Source organism: Panulirus ornatus, chromosome 20, assembly GCF_036320965.1.
Source record: "Panulirus ornatus isolate Po-2019 chromosome 20, ASM3632096v1, whole genome shotgun sequence".
NCBI classification, from domain to species: Eukaryota; Metazoa; Arthropoda; class Malacostraca; order Decapoda; family Palinuridae; genus Panulirus; species Panulirus ornatus.
Window position 1 is genome coordinate 50,310,436 of NC_092243.1, and position 12,382 is coordinate 50,322,817.

The 12,382-nt window shown below is 41.5% G+C and overlaps 1 long non-coding RNA gene across 3 annotated transcripts in view; it reads left to right on the top strand.

The window, feature by feature from the left end:
- The window catches only part of LOC139756000 (uncharacterized), a 107,765-nt gene continuing 95,383 nt past the window's right edge, over positions 1-12,382 (top strand). For all 3 annotated transcript variants that reach the window (XR_011714238.1, XR_011714237.1, XR_011714236.1), the window contains exons 1-2: positions 1-31; positions 2,273-2,383. This is a non-coding gene — a long non-coding RNA (uncharacterized lncRNA). The remainder of the gene's footprint in view (positions 32-2,272; positions 2,384-12,382) is intronic.

Sequence of the window (12,382 nt, forward strand, 5' to 3'; positions counted from 1 at the left end):
GAGGGCGAAAGCAAAAACAACTAATAAGCAGGTATGTGATGGTGATAGGGGTTAGGAAAGTGGCGTGTACGTAAGTGAAACTCTGAAGATAGTTTGGAGAATGTGTGGGCCGTAATAGTAAGTGTAGATATCAGAAACCAAGAATCTTGGGCGTGATATGGTGTTGAGATGCGGCTGGTATGGAGGCGTGGCGCGTCCTTAATTTCGTGTCTGTTGGGACTGTTTGGCTGGTGCCGGAAACTTGGCTATATACCAGAATACGTGCAGCCAAGGGCATTAGAGTTCACCAAGGCGTCCACGGTGTGGAGAGTTTGGCACCAGACCTGGTGTAGCTATCATATGGCACCTTGACCATCTCCTGCGAGGTTGCCGGTATTGTGAGCTATAAAGTGAAGCACTGTTAGTGGTCAGGATTGTGTACACTACGACTGCTAAGTTATTGAAGTTCACCAGAATGCATCTCATTCACATCCAAGTATCTCTTTCCAGGGGCTCCTTATTCAACCACATACTTACCAGTAGATGAATTTTTGAATATTTTAAAAACGGTATATCTATATATTTGAGGATAATTTAAAATGCTGATTTATTCATTTTCATTTTATTGGTATATTTTTCATACTGTACAGTACAATACCAATCTATATACAAGAAAAAAAGTACATACAATAAGTGTAAAGAAATTCCTACAGTATGAACACATAATGCTTGAAACTGTCATGTTACAATACATTAAAACTTACATGCAAGGAAACATTGATAATTTATGCAATACATACGTCCATGCAAGGCAACAAGTTATGCAATACATACGTCCATGCAAAGCAACATCTAATGATTATTCTGTCATTCAAACGTGCAAGAGCAAAGTAAGTTGTAAATAAAAACAATACAGTATCAGACAGGAAGCATAAACAAACATGCAAATAAAAAGTGCAAACATAACACAGCACAATGAAAAAAATTCATACATAAGTAATGAAGGCAAAGCAATGTATAGCAGAGTAACTGCCAGGGCTCGCCTGTCCTCATTCAGAAAAAAAAGAGTAAATTCCTGCTAGGGTTGCATAGATAGACAAATGCTTTGTACAAAAGTTAATTTCTAAACCTGAATGCTATAACAGTTTATAAATAAAGGAACAAAACTAACAAAAAAATTGTCTTAAAATCCATCCACTCCTCAGCCACACCACATACTGAAGGTCTGATGTTGACATCGGCTATCACAGTCATGTAAGAATTATTATATGTCATCATTACTGATGATAGCAGATGTATGAGATGGAAAGATACCCTGAAAACTGTGCCAGCCATCGAAAGTCGTCAAAGACTTGCATAGATATTTTAGAGTTTGCAGCCATTACTGTTCCAAAAGGGACTACATTAATACTTCCAGACTTTGTCATGCTGCTTGCCCAGATCAAAATTTAGGAGGTAATTCAGGTAGCCTCTGTTTCATAAGTTGATTTTCTCCAAATATCTTTTCTTGGAATGTATTTGTCATATATGTTTTGGTATAGAGTATATTTTTTTCATTTAAATAAAAATCTATGCCACTGGTGGTATTGCCTATCATGAGGGTCATGATAGATCTTTCAATACCATTACAAACATTTTTGACAAAAAAGTTTGGTAAGTGTATGTTTTAATGATTGTAATGTATACAACATATGCAATATGTGTAGTATATGGTCCCATTAGAAATTTACAATGTTACAATTTAAATAGACAAGTATGAATCAATGGTTCATTGTTATTTTTTTATTTCTGACGTGAAATTATGAGAAAAATGGTTAATAACACGATTTCAACAGAACCAGTTTTTGTTAGACATACAAATCTACCAGTGATACCATCTGTAATACATGTTCTTTTGTATTGTTAACTGTTTTGGGTTGAATGGTACTTTATGAGTGCACTTTTTTAGTGTTTAGACTATATGAACATACTTTATTACTATCTTACTGCTTGAGTGAGGCTGTCCCTAATCTCACCCCTCCTATTTTATCCACTCTTTTGCCAGATACAATATTCATGGCATAAAATTATTGTCCATGTGCATAGTCTCATATTGCATAGCATAGTACAAGGTTGCTGTATTTTGTAATGTGTTTTAAATATATTTATATATTCTTGCTATATACAGTGTTCACTTACTATAATATCAATATTTGATATATGGACTAATGCAATGGGTGAGGCAGTGAATAAGCAGTGAATATGGGAGTGAGATATGTAAATGTCTGTATATTCATAAATCAAATTTGAACAGATCACAGCTGTGCTGGACAGATGTCATTTGGAGTTACAACCTCTGAGGAACAGCTCATACATGAACCTGTTGAAATTCCGTTTGTGGACATTGCTTCACAAACAATGACTGGTAAGCTTGAAATTAATATTGGTGCAGTTAATAACAATATTTGGATATTTTTCAAAATTGATAAATCGTAAAATGATGCACCTTACACAAGTTAAGACATTGTGATATTAGACCAATATACACGTACAAAAGGTGAACATAATGCAAGCAAGCAAACAAACAAACAAATTCGGTGATGGCCAGCCATTGATGAGGCAATAACAAGGCTAACATACAGAGAGGTGAGGATGGTTACTACCATGTGTAGTCCGCAGTTGCTGCTCCCAACAGCTGTGACAAGGCAAAACACACATATGTTACTGACAGTCTCATCAGGTAGCATAATGTTACAGGATAATGTCTTGTAATGAGGGTTTCTACTATGGTCAAATCATGCATTGGTAAAGAAATTTATATATATATATATATATATATATATATATATATATATATTTATATTTTTATTATACTTTGTCGCTGTCTCCCGCGTTTGCGAGGTAGCGCAAGGAAACAGACGAAAGAAATGGCCCCCCCCCCCCCCCCCATACACATGTATATGCATACGTCCACACACGCAAATATACATACCTACACAGCTTTCCATGGTTTACCCCAGACGCTTCACATGCCTTGATTCAATCCACTGACAGCACGTCAACCCCGGTATACCACATCGCTCCAATTGACTCTATTCCTTGCCCTCCTTTCACCCTCCTGCATGTTCAGGCCCCGATCACACAAAATCTTTTTCACTCCATCTTTCCACCTCCAATTTGGTCTCCCTCTTCTCCTCGTTCCCTCCACCTCCGACACATATATCCTCTTGGTCAATCTTTCCTCACTCATTCTCTCCATGTGCCCAAACCACTTCAAAACACCCTCTTCTGCTCTCTCACCACGCTCTTTTTATTTCCACACATCTCTCTTACCCTTACGTTACTCACTCGATCAAACCACCTCACACCACACATTGTCCTCAAACATCTCGTTTCCAGCACATCCATCCTCCTGCGCACAACTCTATCCATAGCCCACGCCTCGCAACCATACAACATTGTTGGAACCACTATTCCTTCAAACATACCCATTTTTGCTTTCCGAGATAATGTTCTCGACTTCCACACATTCTTCAAGGCCCCCAGAATTTTCTCCCCCTCCCCCACCCTATGATCCACTTCCGCTTCCATGGTTCCATCCGCTGCCAGATCCACTCCCAGATATCTAAAACACTTCACTTCCTCCAGTTTTTCTCCATTCAAACTCATCTCCCAATTGACTTGACCCTCAACCCTACTGTACCTAATAACCTTGCTCTTATTCACATTTACTCTTAACTTTCTTCTTCCACACACTTTACCAAACTCGGTCACCAGCTTCTGCAGTTTCTCACATGAATCATCCACCAGCGCTGTATCATCAGCGAACAACAACTGACTCACTTCCCAAGCTCTCTCATCCCCAACAGACTTCATACTTGCCCCTCTTTCCAAAACTCTTGCATTTACCTCCCTAACAACCCCATCCATAAACAAATTAAACAACCATGGAGACATCACACACCCCTGCCGCAAACCTACATTCACCGAGAACCAATCACTTTCCTCTCTTCCTACACGTACACATGCCTTACATCCTCGATAAAAACTTTTCACTGCTTCTAACAACTTTCCTCCCACACCATATATTCTTAATACCTTCCACAGAGCATCTCTATCAACTCTATCATATGCCTTCTCCAGATCCATAAATGCTACATACAAATCCATTTGCTTTTCTAAGTATTTCTCACACACATTCTTCAAAGCAAACACCTGATCCACACATCCTCTACCACTTCTGAAACCACACTGCTCCTCCCCAATCTGATGCTCTGTACATGCCTTCACCCTCTCAATCAATACCCTCCCATATAATTTACCAGGAATACTCAACAAACTTATACCTCTGTAATTTGAGCACTCACTCTTATCCCCTTTGCTTTTGTACAGTGGCACTATGCACGCATTCCGCCAATCCTCAGGCACCTCACCATGAGTCATACATACATTAAATAACCTTACCAACCAGTCAACAATACAGTCACCCCCTTTTTTGATAAATTCCACTGCAATACCATCCAAACCTGCTGCCTTGCCGGCTTTCATCTTCCGCAAAGCTTTCACTACCTCTTCTCTGTTTAACAAATCATTTTCCCTAACCCTCTCACTTTGCACACCACCTCGACCAAAACACCCTATATCTGCCACTCTATCATCAAACACATTCAACAAACCTTCAAAATACTCACTCCATCTCCTTCTCACATCACCACTACTTGTTATCACCTCCCCATTTGCGCCCTTCACTGAAGTTCCCATTTGCTCCCTTGTCTTACGCACTTTATATATATATTTGGAGCGGGGGGCTGGAAATCCTCCCCTCTCGTTTTTTTTTTTTTTTTTTTTTTTAATTTTCCAAAAGAAGGAACAGAGAATTGGGCCAGGTGAGGGTATTCCCTCAATGGCCCAGTCCTCTGTTCTTAATGCTACCTCGCTAACGCGGGAAATGGCGAATAGTTTAAAAGAAAAAGAAAATATATATATATATATATATATATATATATATATATATATATATATATATATATATATATATATATATATTTTATTTATTTTGCTTTGTCGCTGTCTCCCGCGTTTGCGAGGTAGCGCAAGGAAACAGACGAAAGAAATGGCCCAACCCACCCCCATACACAATGTATATGCATACACGTCCACACACGCAAATATACATACCTATACATCTCAATGTACACATATATATACACACACAGACACATACATATATACCCATGCACACAATTCACACTGCCTTTATTCATTCCCATCGCCACGTTGCCACACATGGAATACCATCCTCCTCCCCCCTCTTGTGTGTGAGGTAGCACTAGGAAAAGACAACAAAGGCCCCATTCGTTCACACTCAGTCTCTAGCTGTAATGCAATAATGCCCAAAACCACAGCTCCCTTTCCACATCCAGGGCCCCACACAACTTTCCATGGTTTACCCCAGACGCTTCACATGCCCTGATTCAGTCCACTGACAGCACGTCAACCCCGGTATACCACATCGATCCAATTCACTCTATTCCTTGCCCTCCTTTCACCCTCCTGCATGTTCAGGCACCGATCACACAAAATCTTTTTCACTCCATCTTTTCACCTCCAATTTGGTCTCCCACTTCTCCTCGTTCCCTCCACCTCCGACACATATATCCTCTTGGTCAATCTTTCCTCACTCATTCTCTCCATGTGCCCAAACCATTTCAAAACACCCTCTTCTGCTTTCTCAACCACGCTCTTTTTATTTCCACACATCTCTCTTACCCTTACATTACTTACTCGATCAAACCACCTCACACCACACATTGTCCTCAAACATCTCATTTCCAGCACATCCATCCTCCTGCGCACAACTCTATCCATAGCCCACGCCTCACAACCATACAACATTGTTGGAACCACTATTCCTTCAAACATACCCATTTTTGCTTTCCGAGATAATGTTCTCGACTTTCACACATTCTTCAAGGCTCCCATGATTTTCGCCCCCTCCCCCACCCTATGATTCACTTCCGCTTCCATGGTTCCATCCGCTGCCAGATCCACTCCCAGATATCTAAAACACTTTACTTCCTCCAGTTTTTCTCCATTCAAACTTACCTCCCAATTGACTTGACCCTCAACCCTACTGTACCTAATAACCTTGCTCTTATTCACACATACTCTTAACTTTCCTTTTTCACACACTTTACCAAACTCAGTCACCAGCTTCAGTTTCTCACATGAATCAGCCACCAGCGCTGTATCATCAGCGAACAACAACTGACTCACTTCCCAAGCTCTCTCATCCACAACAGACTTGCCTCTCTTTCCAAAAGTCTTGCATTCACCTCCCTAACAACCCCATCCATAAACAAATTAAACAACCATGGAGACATCACACACCCCTGCCGCAAACCTACGTTCACTGAGAACCAATCACTTTCCTCTCTTCCTACACATACACATGCCTTGCATCCCCGATAAAAACTTTTCACTGCTTCTAACAACTAGCCTCCCACACCATATATTCTTAATACCTTCCACAGAGCATCTCTATCAACTCTATCATATGCCTTCTCCAGATCCATAAATGCTACATACAAATCCATTTGCTTTTCTAAGTATTTCTCACATACATTCTTCAAAGCAAACACCTGATCCACACATCCTCTACCACTTCTGAAACCACACTGCTCTTCCCTAATCTGATGCTCTGTACATGCCTTCACCCTCTCAATCAATACCCTCCCATATAATTTACCAGGAATACTCAACAAACTTATACCTCTGTAATTTGAGCACTCACTCTTATCCCCTTTGCCTTTGTACAATGGTACTATGCACGCATTCCGCCAATCCTCAGGCACCTCACCATGAGTCATACATACATTAAATAACCCTACCAAACAATGTATATATATATATTTTATTTATTTATTTTGCTCTGTCGCTGTCTCCCACGTTAGCGAGGTAGCACAAGGAAACAGACGAAAGAATGGCCCAACCCACCCATACACATACATACGTGTCCACACACACCAATATACATACCTGTACATCTCATATATATACACACATATATACATATATATACACACACAGACATATACATATATACACATGTACATAATTCATACTGTCTGCCTTTATTCATTCCCATCGCCATGTGTGCGAGGTAGCACTAGGAAAGGACAACAAAGGCCACATTCGTTCACACTCAGTCTCTAGCTGTCATGTAATAATGCACCGAACCCACAGCTCCCTTTCCACATCCAGGCCCAACAGAACTTTCCATGGTTTACCCCAGACGCTTCACATGCCCTGGTTCAATCCAATGACAGCACGTCGACCCTGGTATACCACATCGTTCCAATTCACTCCATTCCTTGCATGCCTTTCACCCTCCTGCATGTTCAGGCCCCTGATCACTCAAAATCTTTTTCACTCCATCTTTCCACCTCCAATTTGGTCTCCCACTTCTCCTCGTTCCCTCCACCTCTGACATATATTCTCTTGGTCAATCTTTCCTCACTCATTCTCTTCATGTGACCAAACCTTTTCAAAACACCCTCTTCTGCTCTCTCAACCACACTCTTTTTATTACCACGCATCTCTCTCTTACCCTATTATTACTTACTCGATCAAACCACCTCACACCACATATTTTCCTCAAACATCTCATTTCCAGCACATCCACCCTCCTCCTCACAACTCTATCTATAGCCCACTCCTCGCAACCATATAACATTGTTGGAACCACTATTCCTTAAAACACCCATTTTTTCTTACCGAGATAATGTTCTTGACTTCCACACATTCTTCAACACTCCCAGAACTTTTGCCCCCCTCACCCACCCTATGATTCATTTCTGCTTCCATGGTTCCATCCACTGCCAAATCCACTCCCAGATATCTAAAACACTTCACTTCCTCCAGTTTTTCTCCATTCAAACTTACCTCCCAATTATCTTGACCCTCAACCCTACTGTACCTAATAACCTTGCTGTTATTCACATTTACTCTCATATTTCTTCTTTCACACACTTTACCAAACTCAGTTGCCAGCTTCTGCAGTTTCTCACATGAATCAGCCACCAGCGCTGTATCATCAGCGAACAACAGCTGACTCACTTCCCAAGCTCTCTCATCCACAACAGACTGCATACTTGCCTCTCTTTCCAAAACTCTTACCTTTACCTCCCTAACAACCCCATCTATAAACAAATTAAACAGCCATGGAGACATTACACACCCCTGCTGCAAACCTATGTTCATTGAGAACCAATCACTTTTGTCTCTTCCTACACGTACACATGCCTTACATCCTCGATAAAAACTATTCACTGCTTCTAACAACTTGCCTCTCACACCATATATTCTTAATACCTTCCACAGACCATCTCTATCAACTCTATCATATGCCTTCTCCAGATCCATAAATGCTGCATACTAATCCCTTTGCTTTTCTAAGTATTTCTCATACATTCTTCAAAGCAAACACCTGATCCACACATCCTCTACCACTTCTGAAACCACACTGCTCTTCCCCAGTCTGATGCTCTTTACCTGCCTTCACCCTCTCAATCAATACCCTCCCATATAATTTCCCAGAAATACTCAACAAACTTTTTTTTTTTTTTTTTTTTTTTTTTTTTTTTTTTTTGCCGCTGTCTCCCGCGTTTGTGAGGTAGCGCAAGGAAACAGACGAAAGAAGTGGCCCAACCCACCCCCATACACATGTATATACATACGTCCACACACGCAAATATACATACCTACACAGCTTTCCATGGTTTACCCCAGATGCTTCACATGCCCTGATTCAATCCACTGACAGCACGTCAACCCCGGTATACCACATCGCTCCAATTCACTCTATTCCTTGCCCTCCTTTCACCCTCCTGCATGTTCAGGCACCGATCACACAAAATCTTTTTCACTCCATCTTTCCACCTCCAATTTGGTCTCCCTCTTCTCCTCGTTCCCTCCACCTCGGACACATATATCCTCTTGGTCAATCTTTCCTCACTCATTCTCTCCATGTGCCCAAACCATTTCAAAACACCCTCTTCTGCTCTCTCAACCACGCTCTTTTTATTTCCACACATCTCTCTCACCCTTACGTTACTTACTCGATCAAACCACCTCACACCACACATTGTCCTCAAACATCTCATTTCCAGCACATCCATTCCTCCTGCGCACCACTCTATCCATAGCCCACGCCTCGCAACCATACAACATTGTTGGAACCACTATTCCTTCAAACATACCCATTTTTGCTTTCCGAGATAATGTTCTCGACTTCCACACATACTTCAAGGCTCCCAAATTTTCGCCCCCTCCCCCACCTTATGATCCACTTCCGCTTCCATGGTTCCATCCGCTGCCAGATCCACTCCCAGATATCTAAAACACTTCACTTCCTCCAGTTTTTCTCCATTCAAACTCACCTCCCAATTGACTTGACCCTCAACCCTACTGTACCTAATAACCTTGCTCTTATTCACATTTACTCTTAACTTTCTTCTTTCACACACTTTACCAAACTCAGTCACCAGCTTCTGCAGTTTCTCACATGAATCAGCCACCAGCGCTGTATCAACAAACTTATACCTCTGTAATTTGAGCACTAACTTTTATCCCCTTTGCCTTTGTACAATGGCACTATGCAAGCATTCCGCCAATCCTCAGGGACCTCACCATGAGTCATACATACATTAAATAACCTTACCAGCCAGTCAATAGTACAGTCACCCCCTTTTTTAATAAATTCCACTGCAATACCATCCAAATCCACTGCCTTGCCGGCTTTCGTCTTCTGCAAAGCTTTTACTACCTGTTCTCTGTTTACCAAATCATTCTCCCTAACCCTCTCACTTTGCACACCACCTCGACCAAAACACCCTATATCTGCCACTTTGTCATCAAATACCTTCAACAAACCTTCAAAATACTCACACCATCTTCTCACATCACCACTACTTGTTATCACCTCCCCATTTGCCCCCTTCACTGAAGTTCCCATTGATTCCCTTGTCTTATGCACTTTATTTGCTTCCTTTCAAAACATCTTTTTATTCTCCCAAAAATTTAATGATAGTCTCTCACCCCAACTCTCATTTGCCCTCTTTTTCACCTCTTGTACCTTTCTCTTGTCCTCCTGCCTCTTTCTTTTATAAATCTCCTATTCATTTGCATTATTTCCCTGCAAAAATCATCCAAATGCCTCTCTCTTCTCTTTCACTAATAATCTTATTTCTTCATCCCACCACTCACTACCCTTCCTAATCTGCCCACCTCCCACGCTTCTCATGCCACAAGCATCTTTTGCGCAAGCCATCACTGTTTCCGTAAATACATCCCATTCCTCCCCCACTCCCCTTTCCTCTGTTCTCACCTTTTTCCATTCTGTACTCATTCTCTCCTGGTACTTCCTCACACAAGTCTCCTTCCCAAGCTCACTTGCTCTCACCACTCTCTTCACCCAACATTCTCTTTTCTTTTCTGAAAACCTCTACAAATCTTCGCTTTTGCCTCCACAAGATAATGATCAGACATCCCTCCAGTTGCACCTCTCAGCACATTTACATCCAAAAGTCTCTTTCGCGCGCCTATCAATTAACACGTAATCCAATAATGCTCTCTGGCCGTCTCTCCTTCTCACATACGTATGCTTATGTATATCTCTCTTTTTAAACCAGGTATTCCCAATCACCAGTCCTTTTTCAGCACATAAATCTACAAGCTCCTCACCATTTCCATTTACAACACTGAACACCCCATGTACACCAATTATTCCCTCAACTGCCACATTACTCACCTTTGCATTCAAATCACCCATCACTATAACCCGGTCTCGTGCATCAAAACTACTAACACACTCACTCAGCTGCTCCCAGAACACTTGCCTCTCATGATCTTTCTTCTCATGCCCAGGTGCATATGCACCAATAATCTCCCATGTCTCTCCATCCACTTTCAGTTTTACCCATATCAATCTAGAGTTTACTTTCTTACACTCTATCACATACTCCCACCACTCCTGTTTCAGGAGTAGTGCTTCTCCTTCCCTTGCTCTTGTCCTCTCACTAACCCCTGACTTTACTCCCAAGACATTCCCAAACCACTCTTCCCCTTTACCCTTGAGCTTCATTTCACTCAAAGCCAAAACATCCAGGTTCCTTTCCTCAAACATAGTACCTATCTCTCCTTTTTTCTCATCTTGTTTACATCCACACACATTTAGACACCCCAATCTGAGCCATCGAGGAGGATGAACACTCCCCGCATGACTCCTTCTTCTGTTTCCCCTTTTGGAAAGTTAAAATACAAGGAGGGGAGGGTTTCCAGCCCCCCGCTCCTGTCCCCTTTAGTCGCCTTCTATGACACGTGAGGAATGCATGGGAAGTATTCTTTCTCCCCTATCCCCTATGGTGATTAAATATTTCTAATCAAAAGACTGCATTTCATGAAATTGAGTGTTATTAAGACTTAAATCAATTATATTAATATTGTGTGAAGAAGTACCAGGAGAGATTGAGTGTAGAATGGAAAAAGGTGAGAGCAAATGACATAAGGGGGGTGGAGGAAGAATGGGATGTATTTAGGGAAGCAGTGATGGCTTGTGCAAAAGATGCTTGTGGCATGAGAAAGGTGGGAGGTGGGCAGATTAGAAAGGGTAATGAGTGGTGGGATGAAGTAAGATTGTTAGTGAAGAGAAGAGAGAGAGGCATATGGATGATTTTTGCAGGGAAATAGTGGAAATGACTGGGAGATATATAAAAGAAAGAGGCAGGAGGTCAAGAGAAAGGTACAAGAGGTGAAAACGAGGGCAAATGAGAGTTAGGATGAGAAAGTATCATTAAATTTTAGGGATAATAAGATGTTTTGGAAGGAGGTAAATAAGGTGCGAAAGATGAGAACAAATGGGAACTTCGGTGAAGGGGGCTAATGGAGAGGTGATAACAAGTAGTGAAGTGAGAATGAGATGGAGTGAGTATTTTGAAGGTTTGTTGAATGTGTTGGACGATAGAGGGGCAGATATAGGGTGTTTTGGTCAGGGTGGTGTGCGAAGTGTGAGGGTCAGGGAGAATGGTTTGGTAAACAGAGAAGAGGTAGTGAAAGCTTTGGGGAAAATGGGCGGCAGGTTTGAATGGTATTGCAGTGGAATTTATTAGAAAAGGGGGTGACTGTGTTGTTGATTGGTTGGTGAGGATATTCAGTGTATGTATGGTTCATGGTGAAGTGCCTGAGGATTGGCGGAATGCATGCATAGTGCCATTGTACAAAGGCAAAGGGGATAAAGATGAGTGTTCAAATTACAGAGGTATGTTTGTTGAGTATTCCTGGGAAATTATATGGGAAGAGCAATGTGGTTTTAGAAGTGGTAGAGGATGTGTGGCTCAGGTGTTTGCTTTGAAGAATGTATATGAGA